This window comes from Loxodonta africana, chromosome 3, assembly GCF_030014295.1.
Source record: "Loxodonta africana isolate mLoxAfr1 chromosome 3, mLoxAfr1.hap2, whole genome shotgun sequence".
NCBI lineage: Eukaryota > Metazoa > Chordata > Mammalia > Proboscidea > Elephantidae > Loxodonta > Loxodonta africana.
In genome coordinates this window covers 161,124,993-161,139,606 of record NC_087344.1, presented here as the reverse complement: position 1 = coordinate 161,139,606, position 14,614 = coordinate 161,124,993, and the positions used below count along the sequence as shown (strand labels likewise).

At 38.3% G+C, this 14,614-nt stretch overlaps 1 protein-coding gene across 4 annotated transcripts in view; it reads right to left on the bottom strand.

Moving 5' to 3' along the window:
* The window catches only part of CSDE1 (cold shock domain containing E1), a 41,721-nt gene extending 37,939 nt beyond the window's left edge, over window positions 1–3,782 (bottom strand). For 3 of the 4 annotated variants that reach the window (XM_010589592.3, XM_010589593.3, XM_023547495.1), the window contains exon 1: window positions 3,654–3,782. The gene's annotated coding sequence lies outside the window, so the exon portion shown is untranslated. Of the gene's footprint in view, window positions 1–3,535; window positions 3,558–3,653 lie in introns of those variants that run through there. The other variant, XM_064282386.1, reaches the window with a different exon arrangement.
* Between the last annotated feature and the right edge of the window lie 10,832 nt (window positions 3,783–14,614).

Genomic DNA, 14,614 nt, shown 5'->3' with positions numbered 1-14,614 from the left:
AGCGGGGAAGGGAAGGAGACTTGACTAGGAATAACATTCTTGCTTTAACTTCCCAGTTCATACTTCTTGATGTATTAACTCAAGACAAGTTCAAGTCTATCACATTTTGTTATAACCTGTATAAGTGAAGTGCTAAACAGATCTTAATTCACTTTTACTTTAGAATCTAAGGTAAACGATAAAATTTAGATAATTAACCAACTTAAGACAATCTGAGTCATCTACTTGCTGAGCTGAATAAAAGAAAATCAAATTAATGCAATTACCTTTCTGTATATGTTTAGTAAGAACAATTTTACTAAGTTACTATCTGAACAAGATATTTCGGTAATAAGGTATTTAAAACTATATATCCATTTATCACTTTTTACATACTTTGAATTAGCACATATGTTAGTGTTGGAAGCTGAAGAAATATTCCAGACATTAAAAAAAGAACTGTATAGACTGGTACCATTCAATACAAATACATAATTTCAAATATTCTAGTAACCATATTAAAGTTAAAAAAAAAAGTGAAATTTAAAAATGTTTGACTTAATCAAATATTTCTCATCATTTCCACATACAATCAGTATAAAAAAATTAGGATTTTTACATTCTTCAAAACCCTGTATTTAGTTTCTAATTACAGCACACTTCAATTTAGCCTAGTCACATTTCAAATGCTTAACAGCCACAGGACAGGTCACAAGGAGGTACCATGCAGGACCAGGTGTAGACCAAAGAAAACCAAACAAAAAACCCGTTGTGTTTGAGCCAGATTTCAACTCATAATAATCCTACAGGTCACAGGTGAACTGCCCCCAAAGGTTTTCCAAAGCTGACAGCCACATCTTTCTCTCATGGAGCGGCTGGTGGGTTCGAACCATTAACCTTTTGCTTAGCAGCTGAGTACTTAGCCACTGCACTGCCATGGCTCCTTGTAGACTGAAGAGGGAACTATAAAGGGAATGGAGTGATCAATAAAGCAATAATAAAAGTTTAAAGACCCTTGCATAAAGATTTTCACTGATAAAAGGAGGGAGTATCCAGCACAGACTTAACCATAAAGGAGTTTATAGTTATTAAGTGGGAAACCAGAAGTGCAAACAACCAACTATGTACCAGCTGTGGATGCAAACCAATGGATGCATAGCCTACATGTGCAATGTGAAGAAACTGCTGATCAATTCATTTTTCAACTCCACGCTAATGATTTACCTCAGCATAAAAGGACATATTAAATATAAAAATGGTCCAAAAAGAATTACTACATAATAGTTCTGAACAACTGCCTAGATTATATTCAGTTTAAAACTCCTAATGAAACATGCGGCACAATGAAAACTTGCAAGAATTCTTCAAGCTTGGCAATAGTATGAAATGAAAATAAATTTTGCATTGTTTTGTTAAGTAGGCACTCACACATGAAAGTGGAAAACACTCTAAAATTAAGACAAAGGAATTGTTTTTCATCCTATTTGGGCAGAAGGGATTTAACAGCAAGAAATAATGGGATTTAAGTAAACATGTTGAATACTACACCTCACCACAGCAGTTTCACCACTTCTAGCTGTAATTCTCTATTATGGAAAATCCTAAAAGTTTTAACAGCTCTCACAATAGTTTGGGTTAAAGATCTCAAAGTGGTTCCTCCTTTTTTTTTTTTTTTTTAAAGACATAGAAGGCAAACAAATTCTTTGTGTTGGTTTATCAAGATTTTTACGTCATTTTGTAATACAGTCCTAAAATCCAACTCCTTAAATATCTGTCCAAACAGCATTTCCATGTTTCAACTACCTTGTCAAAAGTATGATCCTGCACAGTCTAAGTGTCTCTAGATGGGGGGAATGGAGAATACAGGGTGGGCTAAAGCAGACAGAAAAGACTGCATATGTCAGCTTTGACACTCTCAATTTTGATTTGCTAGGTACTTACTGGAATTTTCAACACTCATTAAAGGTCACACTTGCTAAGACAGAACTTACTTACAAAAAAAGTAAAGCTATCTTCTGTGCCTCAAATACTTTACTTTTCAACTCAGCTGCTATAAATACTCATCTCAACGGTAAACATCCAGAGCAGCTGCAACATCGCTCAAACTACTACCATCTCTTTTATTTCGGGCCTAGGGCTAAAAGGAAACAAAAAGAAACAAGGCTTTATGACTCAGGTATATGCCTCTTCGAGTATAAAAACTCCCTTCTTACCCACATCAAAGACATACCCATTACTGATTAGTACCAAAAGAACACCAAGGCCCCTCGATGTAGTATTGAAAATTCTAGAAACGCGAAGTGAAAATTACTCAGCATTTCGATATAGTGTAACTTGTATTAATGGAACCTACATTTTAAAAAGATGGTAGCTCTGGCTGAGGACTGCCAGTTCATACTGGTCCGATAAAAATCCAAGTCTCTCAAACGAATACTTAACTACCACTGTGCCTCTGAGCTTGCTTCCTCCCTCCCTCCCTTCTCCGCCCTATTTAAAGAGCACCACATTCTTCTATTCATTTTAGGTGCTAAACAAGGAAATTACCTCGCCCAACAACGTTCAGATTTTTGTGTCTGCAGACTAAGGCTTGTTTTGGGGAGCGTTCCCTGCCTCACCTGTGAGTCAAGCAAGAAAGGAGACAGGGGCGTTTCTAAAGGAAAACCATGTGGCTCTTAAGAACCGTGGCACTAAGATTTCGTACTCTAATGGTGAAAACCTCGAACGTGTCTCCGACCAGGGCTCTGAAAAACTAACTCCACGTAGAATGACGAAACCAGGCTGTTCACTGCACTATGTGGGACAGGCGCTTGCACCGTAAGAGCCAGAGGAGGTAGTAGGGAGGACACCACAGAGCTCTCACAGCGCTCGCCCTTTTCCCAGGAGAGAGGAGAGGTACCTTGTGCCTACGTGATTAGAGGCTGGTTTCCTTTCTCAAGATGCCGAGGGGGAGGCGATGAGTGGATAGCTGGGATAGCTCTAACTGAGTACAATACGGATGCCAATTCTACCGCGCTACCGTGCCAGACATGGCAGGGGAAAGGACGTGTCTCTAAATGGAAATGGGGGGTCTCTCTCCCTACACAAAGGAGGCGCCACTGCCGCACTGCGCTCTGGCACTCGTAATCAGTTGCCCAGGCAGGTGACGGCCGGGAAGCTACAGTGTCCAGAGTCAGGGTAGGCCCCTCTCTTCTACCTCCGGCGCTTCCAGCTTCACACAAAGGATCGCGCCACCACCCCCCTCGCCCCGCCCGCCGGGATATGTAGTTCCCGTTTCCCCGCCAAGCCGCAGAGGGGAACCGGCCAGACTACAGCTCCCAGCAGCCTCAGCGCCCGAGCCCCGCACCCTCTGCCTCCATCTTGGCTGCGGTCGGAGCCTCCATTTTCGCACCCTCCCCCCACTTTAGTCACCACCACCACCAATACCACCACCACCACGCGCACCCGCCTGGCCTCAACTTCTCGCTTCAGCTCTGCGATCTAACGTGAGGCTCAGAGAGTTGAACGGGAGAAGTGTACAAAAGCCCGGGGCAGGGACCCTGGGTGTGATCTTCCTTACCCGGAGCTCTAGGAATCCCCACTCTGACTCAGAAGTCTCTCCTGTTAGTCTTAGTCTTATCTTCCGCTCTTAGCCTAGCTTCTTGCTACCCTCAACTGGATGCCGAGGTCGTACTCACCCCAACAGCTCAGCGCCCCCTCTCCAGCGCCGCCATAAGCAGCACGGCCCGGTACGTAGGAATAAATCTCGCTTCTCTCGCGAGAGTTGCGGGCTCCAAGCGCGTGCACAGGAAAGGGGAGGGTTACCGTTCTCCTAATACGCTTGCGCAAAAGGGCTGAGTGACGCCTGCCAATGCGCTGCGCTTAACCACAACCAAGATGGTGGCGAAATTCCTCTAGTTTCCCTCACTGCGGGAAGCAATCTGGGTGTTTACAGACTCTGCTGGGACGCAAGGGGCGGGGTTACGGGCGACTTCGGAGTCTCTGGTCTTCGCCTGAATGTGCTGTAAGCAACCGAGACCAGGAAAAACCGTGAGGTGAACCGTTCTGAGGGCATCTACTTGGAATGTCATATAAAGGATTTTTCTTTTCCCAGCGATAATCCAGGAAGTCCCCATATTCCAGTTTTCCGTCACTCACAGTGCAAGCATTTTTTCTCTTGTCTCCTGAATAAACAAACCTTAAAAACGGGGATGCTTGGCACGATTGAAATAGTTAATCCCAGACCTAAATTGAAATTGTATTTTGAATTAAGCTGCAACTAGGTTTGAAGCCTGTCTCTGCTTTCTACAAAAGACAAGTTGACTTCCTGTGAAAGTTTTCATTGCTTTTGGCACAAAGAGCTTAGAGATCCAGGCCTTAGTTCATGTAAATAATCTTACTATCCTAACTGCTTTCAGGCATTACATCCAGTGAATGCACAGGCCCTAACTCACTCCCTCCTAGCTAGATGAGCAATGTTTACATTCCAAAAGGTTTCAAGTTAGAGCTCATTTAATCTTCTTAACTAAATCGTCCACTTCTGTATTTCAAGGGCTCCAGTTAGGGTTGAGCCGGCTTACAGTCAATCACTAAACCCCCATATCAGGAATGTTTACAAGGCTTGCTTTAGAAATATTGCTTTAGTCAATTTGTTTCTGGAAATAAGAGATTGATGTTAGGCTAGAAATTGATGTTAGGAAAGTTTGCAGTTTGAAAACCCCTTGTAAATTTTTTCTTCCTTCTCCTGTATCCCCTTGATGTGAAACCATTTTGCGTTTGTTTCCTCTGCCTGATAAATACCTCATTGGTCTCTGCAAGCCAGAACACATGCTGCCTCTTGTTTGAGTGCCCATGTGATTCTCCATTTCATGAAATGATCTTATTTGTTTTTTTCCTTCAATAAAATTATTTGTTATAATTTCTAGCAGAGCATCAGTTTAATGTTTTCACTAGGCCCCTGCTAAATTAGATTGGAATTTTTATTAGTACAGAGATAATACAGAAGTCTAAGAGAGATTTTTGTCTCCCAGAAACTATGTTGCTTGCAACAGAGGGCCAGAAGTGAGCAAGCCTTCATAATCACTGAAAACAAAACAAAACAAAAAACCTCCTCCAACTTACCTTTCTAGTTACCCGAAGATATTCATAGTATATCAAGTAATCAAAGAGGCTGAATCAGTAACTAAAAAGTTGAAATCAGGGCAAATGGATGATTCTTCCAACAGGGGAATATGATTTATTCTGGCCACAGAAAAGTTCAGTGAACTATCCCCTGCCAAACAATTAGAGCACATCCCTCTGGTGAAAGGAACACTTTTCACAGATTCAGTGGCTTTCTCACTTGACAGTACTGGATAAACAATGATCCCTCACTCTCTTGAGAACTTTACCACCCACTTTATTTACTCTTCCCACAAATACTTACTCAGAATTTTATATATATCATCGCTGGAGATACAGTAGTAAATAAAAATGGATATGATCCTGTCCTCAGAGAACTTTCAGTCTAGCATCAATTAAATAATCACAAAACAAATCTAGTATCCCAGGAAAGCAAGGGTGGTTCAATATAAAACAAACCAATCAATGTAATATACCACATTAATAGAATGAAAAAACAAAACATGATCATCCTAATATGGAGACCCTAAAACTATCTGAGGTGCTTGACCAGAGTAAAGAAGGTAAGATAGGGTTTATACCTGGAATCTATTTTCTGTAGAAAACCGGTGGAACCAGAAAACTGAGCTAGTTAATAATTAGAGCAATTCTGCCTGTTACCTGGTATCCAAGGAAATTTTTCTTTGTGACTAAGCTGTCTTAGTTATCTAGTGCTGCTATAACAGAAATACCAAAAGTGGTTGGCTTTAACAAACAGATTTATTCTGTCACCATCTGGGAGGCTAGAAGTCCAAAGTCAGGGTGCTAGCTCCAGGGGAAGGCTCTTTTTCTCTTTTGGCTCTGGGGGAAGGTCCTTGTCACCAATCTTCCCCTGGTCTAGGAGCTTCTCAGTACAGGACCCTGGGTCCAAAGGATGCGCTCTGCTCCTGGCACTAATTTCTTAGTGGTAGGAGGTTCCCCTACTCACTTCCCTCTTTTATATCTCAAAAGACATTGACTCAAGATACAATGTAATGTTATAGATTGAGTCCTGCCTCATTAACATAACTTCCTCTAATCCTGCCTCATTAACATCATAAAAAATCATAGAGGCAGAATTTACAACACATGGGAGAATCCCATCAGATGACAAAATGGTGGACAATCATGCAATACTGGGAATCATGGCCTAGCCAAGTTGACAGATATTTTGGGGGACACAATTCAATCCATAACACAAGCTAAAAATGAATGTCGTCAGGTTGTTCTCAAGGAGTTTTATGTACCCTCTACATTCCCAGAAATGAATGTCTGACAGATGTCCTGTAAAAACCCCCTCCTGTAGTTACTAAGCAGTAACTAGTCAACAAAGCACATTTCACCAAGTGGTAACTAGTCAACAAAAACTCTTTAAACCAATCATTGTAAAGATCCCTCTTTTGTTACCCTGCCTTTGACAATGATGTATCAAGAATAACCAGTCAGAATATTGAAGCCCCTCGTTATTTGTTTCAGCCCTATAAAAATGTTTTTGTAATTACTGTGCTTCAGACTTCATGGTTCCATTTTCATAGTCTACATAGATCCCCAGTTTGAACTGTCTTGAATCTTTAATAAAAAACAAACAAAAAGCCTGTTGCCATTGAGTCAATTCTGACTCATAACAGAGCAGAACTGCCCCATAGGGTTTCCAAGGAGTGCCTGGTGTATTCAAACTGCTGACCTTTTGGCTAGCAGCTATTGCTCTTAACCACTATGCCACCAGGATTTTCTAATCTTTAGTAAACCTCTTTATTTTAATTCAATTTAGACTATGAGTTTTTTCACGCTACAATATTTTTCGTGGCAGTGGTGGGATCCAAATGTGACTTAACTGCTATAACCCTGAGAAACCACAGGTGGAGCATTGGACCCAGCACAAACCCATTGTGTTTGATCCATTTCGCCAGGCTCTTAGAGGTCACTCCAGGTGAGACTTCTTTGATAGAACTTCTGCTGTCTTTTGCATTTGAAGTTATCCAAGGTTTATTAATGGACTTTTGTCTGTTTATTCTTTGTTCACTAACTGTGAACATTTAAGGTTGTGTGTCAACTTGGCTGGGCCATGATTCTCAGCATTTTTTCTTACTGGAATAGATACTCACTCTGGATATGGATTTGCCTCCCCCGCATGCAATGCTTCTGCCAAAACTACCATCCATGAACTTACAGAATGCCTTATCCACTATCATGTTGTCCCATACATCATTGCCTTGGATCAAGGGGCTCACATCACAGCAAATGAATTGTGGCAAGGGACCTATGCTCATGGAATTCACTGGTCTTACCATATTCCCCATTATCCTGAAGCAACTGTCTTGATAGAATAATGGAATGGCCTTCTGGCTTTCTGAGGCTTATTGAAAATAAGGTTAATCATCATAAATAGAGATAATTTTATCTAAAGGTTTTAAATTGATTTTATTTAGCTTTGCATTACTTTTGTAATTTAAATCAAGTCCTTCACTTTTAAAAATTATTAACTTAACCCTTTGAAGCTCCGTGGGACATTTGGTATCCCACCCACTTTTTATGCCTCTGGAGTTCTTTGGAAAGGAGGTAGTCTGATTTTAATGCATTAAGTCTCAAGGTGGGAGCATTTTGAAATGTGTGAATCTCAAAAATACTGAGTGGGAGCCTCATTTTTATGTAGACTGATCATTGTCTTAGGTAATACCTCTCAGGTGTGTGAGTTTTCTAAATTTTGAACAGGTTTGCCTTTAAAATTTCTGAGATAACCCTCTTCACTATGTTTCCCAGTTAGCATATTCTTGTGAGAATGTACCTATCATCAGAAGAAGCTACTGCCAGTCTTCATTCAGTCATAGTGGCCATTTTTTCTTTCATGCCATTCATTGTTTCCAGATGTTTTTGACTCCCTTCTTTTTTTTGCTTCTGCACAGTAAATAATTCCTTTCCAATAAGGAATAATGCATTGCAGTGGTGCTTTTGAAGAGACTGGAACTTTTATAAGTTATTCTTACCCTGCATTCAATCTTAGGGCCCAATCATTGCATTCGTATGTAGCAGATGGAATGCACCACTGTGAGCAGTTCTGTAGTATTCCAGGGCAACTATTTCTGATTCTTAGCTGTTATTACTGCTTTTGTTATAATGAAGAATACATAGTAGTGGTAATTTTCCTGAGATTCAAATTCCTTTATTTTCATTTATTTTGCCTCTAAGCACTGCTTTTACAGTACTGTAGTGGTAATTTTCCTGAGATAAAAAATCCCTTGGCTTTATTTATTTGAGTTGTAAGAACTGCTTTTGTAGTAAGTAAAAATGCATTGTGCCATGTTTTGAAGTGTCACAAAAAAATAATAAAAAGGCTAAGAAGAAGGAGACTACTTTAAAATGTGTGTGTAGTCATTGCCAGGTACCTTCATGTTTTACCTCATGTTTGAAATTTTTTAACAAATAAAATTAAAAAAAAAAAAAGATTTTTTTCATTGACTCATATTGGCAGGATTTATGTCATCCAGAGGCCACTGGGACATATGTAATCCCAGGTAATGAGTATCAAAATCCATCATTTATAACAAGAATTAAGAATTGATCCTTTAATCAGCATGCCTTCATTAGTGAAAACACATAGTGTCAACAAAAAATTCAAAGGAGAAAATTGGGCCTTGAAATTAACCATGACCATCTTTTAGTTTGTCACCTGCTGAGAAGTTCTCCTTTACTGATTCACTGAAAACATTGACTAAAATAGTTCAACAACAACAGCAATAAAAAACTACATCAGACTTAATGAAAGGATTATAATAATTCAACTATGGATATAATTGGGCTAAATCAAGATTTCTAAAATTTTCATGAAATATTGATGAAGTTTCAAGCTACTACTGATCCAGGATTACATGGAACTAAAATTAACTACCTAAGGCTAAATGAAGAAAGAATTACTATGAGATTTATATGAGGATATTGTTCAATGCTCTATTTTCTAGATATAAGAAACCATTTTTTAATTTCTCTTTTCCTCTTTTTATATAAGAACCAGCTATTTCAATAACTAGTAACTCTGTGCTAGCTACAGAATATCTCACAGATTAGATAAGCCTTTGGCGAACGGAAATTAGACTCCCAGAGTCTATCTAACATCGTCCAGGAGAATACACATATTGGAAAGAACATCACCTAAAGAATTTATTAGAATCTTGCTGAAGAGGGCCATACCCAAACCCTTCTTACTAACCCTTGTTCAGACAAGTTAGAGTTAATTAAATCTTGTATCCATTTGTCAAAACAAAAGAAAACCAAATCTTCTGTTTAAACCACCCAGCCCACTGGAGTACTGAGACTCAAACTGAAATTCAACTGCCCCAATGGCCAGAAGTAGAAAATGGCACTGGAAATAAACAGCTGAACCCAAGGGTGTGAAACAAGATCCATGCAAGTTGCAACAAAATTTAGACTTTTTAGACTTCATTCATTAATTTTTGGTCTCTTCTTTCTCCTGCATACTCTGCATATTTATGATAATATATATTGATAGTTTTGATAATCTTTTATGTCAACTCTTGAAACTATTGCATATGTTTAATACTTATGGCCTTTAAAATATCTTTATCCTATTCATTTAATCCTATGCAACCCTTCAAATAATTCCCCTTTACTGAATTTTGCTTTACATTTGAAACTGCTCTGTTTTGTCAACTAAGTTTTACTCTCTAATAGTATTTTACTTCTTCGGGCAAGTAATTGAAAGGACCTGTTTTGTTATAGCAGCTATTTTTGTTATTCACTTTATTTTGCTCCACTATGAAGCCCTTTTTAAGTTTTGGTACTACTTTCTTTAACTCTCATTAACACTTAGAAAGAGAATGCCCTTATTAGCACAATCAGTAGATAGTGCTGACAGTTTGACAGACTGCTGGATATGTCACTTCTTGCTGCAATCTGTGTAAGATCATTCTGACCCATTTGATACTCCAGTTTTTGATTCTAGATATATACCCAATGCACCCTAGGAGCTTTAGGAATCCCACTAGTATTTATTCATATAATGATAGCAAGCATTTGGATAAATCATATTAAAATACTAACTTTGTAAAAAAATATGTGTATGTAGAGAACAATCTTATTGTTGAGTGACCAGGATGGAGATGATCCTTTTTAAGGGCCCTTAATTCCAACCTATGGTATAGTAGACCTAGAAAAGTCTCTTAGAAATTTATCTGCCACTATAGCATAGATTGCTGATGGAATGACGGCCCAACAAAGGTCTCTAGCTTCTCTACCCAAGGTAGTTTTAGATAACAGACTAGTCCTAGACTTCTTAGCTCAACAAGGAGGCTTATATGCTAAGAAAACATCTCCTGTTATTCTTGGATTAACACTGCTGGAGAGGTGGAGGAAGAGATCTGAAAAATACATCAGAAAAACTGTTTGGCTTCACTCTTGTTCCTCCAATGGCTGTACCACCCTTTTTTTATTTATTCAGTTGGTTACCTCAAAAGTATAGGATCATGGTTGCAGTCTGTATTACAAACTAGATTGATTGTCCTAATATTATGTGATTGTCATTGGAATTGATAAATGTGCATATTCAAATTAGGAAGTTCAGTACTACCAAAACAACTTATATACATTGATTCTGCCCATTTTGTAACACAGCGGTGGATTCTGCACCCTGTATTAGCTTCAATGAAAAGGTCAGGTATTCCTCCAGTTTGGCCTAGGTCTCTGTAATGGATTGAATTGTTTCCCCCCAAAATATGTGTCAAGTTGGCTAAGCCATGATTCCCAGTTTGTGTGGTTGTCCTCCATTTTGTGATTGTAATTTTCCTGTGTGTTGTAAGTCCTAATCTCTGCCTGTGATTAATGAAGCAAGATTAAATTTTGTTAAAGAGAATTAGGGTGGGACTGTAACACCCTTACAAAGGTCACATCCCTGATCCAGTGTAAAGGGAGTTTTCCTGGGATGTGGCCTATACCATCTTATATCTTAAAAGAGATAAAAGTAAAGGAATGGAGCAGAGAGTGGGGGACCTCATACAACCAAGAAAGCAAACCTGGGAGCAGAACATGTACATTGGACCTGAGGTTCCAGACAGAGAAGCTTTTAGCCCAGGGGAAGACTGATGAGAAGGACCTTCCTCTAGAGCAGACAGAAAAAGCCTTCCCCTGGAGCTGGTGCCCTAAATTCAGATGTCTAGCCTACTAGACTGTGAGAAAATAAATTTCTCTTTGTTAAAGCCATCCACTTGTGGTATTTCTGTCATAGAAGCACTAAATGACTAAGACAGTCTCTGAGTCTTTACCCCTTTATAACAATATCCGGACAAGACACATGGTGAAGAACCACATGGTATCCAACAAAGTAGTGAGTATAAAGGCCTGAAGGAGGACAGGCTGCCATCAAGGCTATAGAGATCATGCTAAGGACATCTCGTATTAAGATCACTGAAGACAGCTGCTTGGTCATAGCATGGTAGATTTCCCAGAGCTGCCTGGCAACTTTGGTACCAGTGGTCTCTGACTATGGAGAAAGAAGCTTAACACCAGAAATAAGGCATAAACCGTGAAGAGTGAGCCACTGCCAGCGAGCAGAGTATCAGCAACCCATGCCAAAAAAAGCATGTCCATAAATGTAATCAAAGGATGTTTGATTAAAATCCTTGATCAAAAGGAGGGAATAATATGGAGAGCCTAAAACTATATAAAGTGCTTGACCAGAGTAAAGAAGCTAAGATAAGCCTGGAATCCATTTTGTGTAGAAAATCAGTGGAACCAGAAAACAGAGCTGGTTAATAATTATAGAGCAGCTCAGCCTGTTATCTGGTATCCAAGAAAATGTTTTCTTTGTAACCAAGCTAAGAATGAATGTTGTCAGGTTGTTATCAAGGAACTTTATGTAACCTCTACATTCCCAGAAATGAATGTCTGGCAAATATTCTGTAACACCCCCTTCTGTTGTCACTAAGCAGTATAATCAATGAAGCACCTATAGTTAAGTGGTAACCAGTCAACAAAAACTCCTTAAACCAATCATTGTAAAGAGCCCACTTTTGTTATCCTGACCTCGACAATGATGTATCAATGAATAACCAACCAGAATATTGAAGCCCCTTGTTATTTGTTTCAGCCCTATAAAAATGTTTTTGTAATTACTGTGCCTTAGACTTCATGGTTCCATTTTCATGGGCTGTAGAGATCCTCAGTTTGAATTCTCTTGAACCTTTAATAAACCTCTTTATTTTATTTCAATTTAAAATTTATTTTTTTTCACATTACAACAATCTCAATTGACACAGAAAAGGTATTTGACAAAATCCAACACCCCTTCATGAAAATAAACACTCAGAAAACTAGGAATAGAAGGGAACTTTCTCAATATGATAAAAGTAAATAATGAAAAAGCCACAGCTAACATTATATTTTAACATTATATTTAATGATCGGGAACAAGACAAGGGTGCCACTTTTCACCACTGCTAATCATTATTGCACTGGAAGTTTCAGCCAGAGCAATTAGGCAAGAAAAAGAAATAAAAGGCATCCAAATTGGAATGGAAGAAGTAAAACTATATTCACAGATGACATGATCCTATATTTAGAAAATCCCGAAGAATCCACAAGAAAGCTACTAGAGCTCGTATATAAATTCATCAAAGTTGCAAGGTACAAGATCAACACACAAAAATCAGTTATGTTTATACATCAGCAATGAACAATCTCAAAAGGAAATTAAGAAAACAATTCCATTTACAATAGCATCTAAAAGAGTAAAATATCCAGGGATAAATTTAACCTATGAGGTAAAAAACTTTTGCACTGAAAACTAAAAACCTTTGCTAAAAGAAATTAAAGAAGATCTTAATAAATGGAAAGATATTCCATGTTCATGGATTGGAAAACTTAATATTGTTAAGATGTCAATTATAACCAAAGTTATTTACAGAGTTAAGAAAATCATTATCAAAATCTCAACAACCTTTCTTTGCATAAATGAGTAAGCTTATCCTCAAATTCATATGGAACTGCAAAGGTCTCAAATAGACAAAACAATCTTGAAAAGAAGAGCCAGGTTGTAAGACATATACTTTCCAATTTCAAAATTTGCTACAAAGTTACAGTAATCAAAACAACGTGGTACTGGCATAAGGATAGACATATAGAACAATGAAATAGAATTGAGAATCCAGAAATAAACCCATTTATCTATGGCCAATTGATTTTTGACAAAGGCACCAAGTCCATTTAATGGGAAAAAAAAAATAGCCTCTTCAACAAATGGTGCTAGGACAACTGCATCTCCACTTGAAAAGAATGAAGTTGGACCCGTACCTCACACAATATACAAAATGAACTCAAAATGGATCAATGACCTAGTATAAGAGCTAAAACCGTAAAACTTTTAGAAAACATTGGGATAAATCTACATGACCTAAGCTTTGGCAATGAATTCTTAGATATGGCATGAAAAGCTTTAGATATGGCATCAAAAGCATGAGCAACAAAAGGAAAAATAGATGAACTGGAGTTCATCAAATTAAAACTTTTGTGCACCAAAGAAAATTAGTAAGGAAGTAAAAAGATCACATTCAGAATGGGAGAAAATATTTGGAAATCATGTATCTGATAAGGGTTTAATGTCCAGATTACATAAATAACTTACAACTCAACAAAAAAAGACAACTCAATTATTAAAATGGGGAAAAGACTAGAATAGACATTTCTCCAAAAAAAGATATACAAATGGCCAGTAAGCACATGAAAAGAGGCTTAACATCATTAGTCATTAAACCAAACCAAACTTGTTACTATTGAGTCAATTCCGACTCATAGCAAACCTATAGGACAGAGTAGAACCGTCCCACAGGGTTTCCAAGGCTTTAATTTTTGCTAAAGCAGACTGCCACATCTTTCTCCTGAGGAATGGCTAGTGGGTTGGAACAGCAAGCCTTTCAATTAGCAGCTGAGTGCTTAACCACTGGGACACCAGGGCTCCTTCATTAGTCTTTAGGGAAGTTCAAATCAAAACCACAATGAAATACCACTTCACACTCAACAGGATGGCTATGATTTTTTTAAAAAAGGAAAAATAAGTATTGGCAAGGATGTGGAGAAATTGGAATTCTTTTATATTGCAGATGGGAATATAAAATGGTCCATCTACTGTGGATAAGAGTTTGGCAGTTCCTCAAAAATTTAAACATAGAATTGACATATGACTCAGCAACTCCACTCCTAGGTATGTAACCAAGAGAACTGAAAACAGGACTCAAACAGATAGTTGTACCACTGTTCATAGCAGTATTATTCATAATAGGCAAAAAGTGGAAATAAGCCTTTTATGGATTGAACTATGTCCCCCCAAAATATCTGTTGTAAATCCTACCCTCTATGCCTGTGATTATTATCCCATTTGGGAATGAGTTGTCTCTGTTATGTTAATGATGTAGGATTAGCATATACCTCAACTCGATCTCTTTTGAGATTGTCTTAGGCTGGTGTCCTAGTCATCTGGTGCTGCTGTAACAGAAATACCATAAGCAGATGGCTTTAA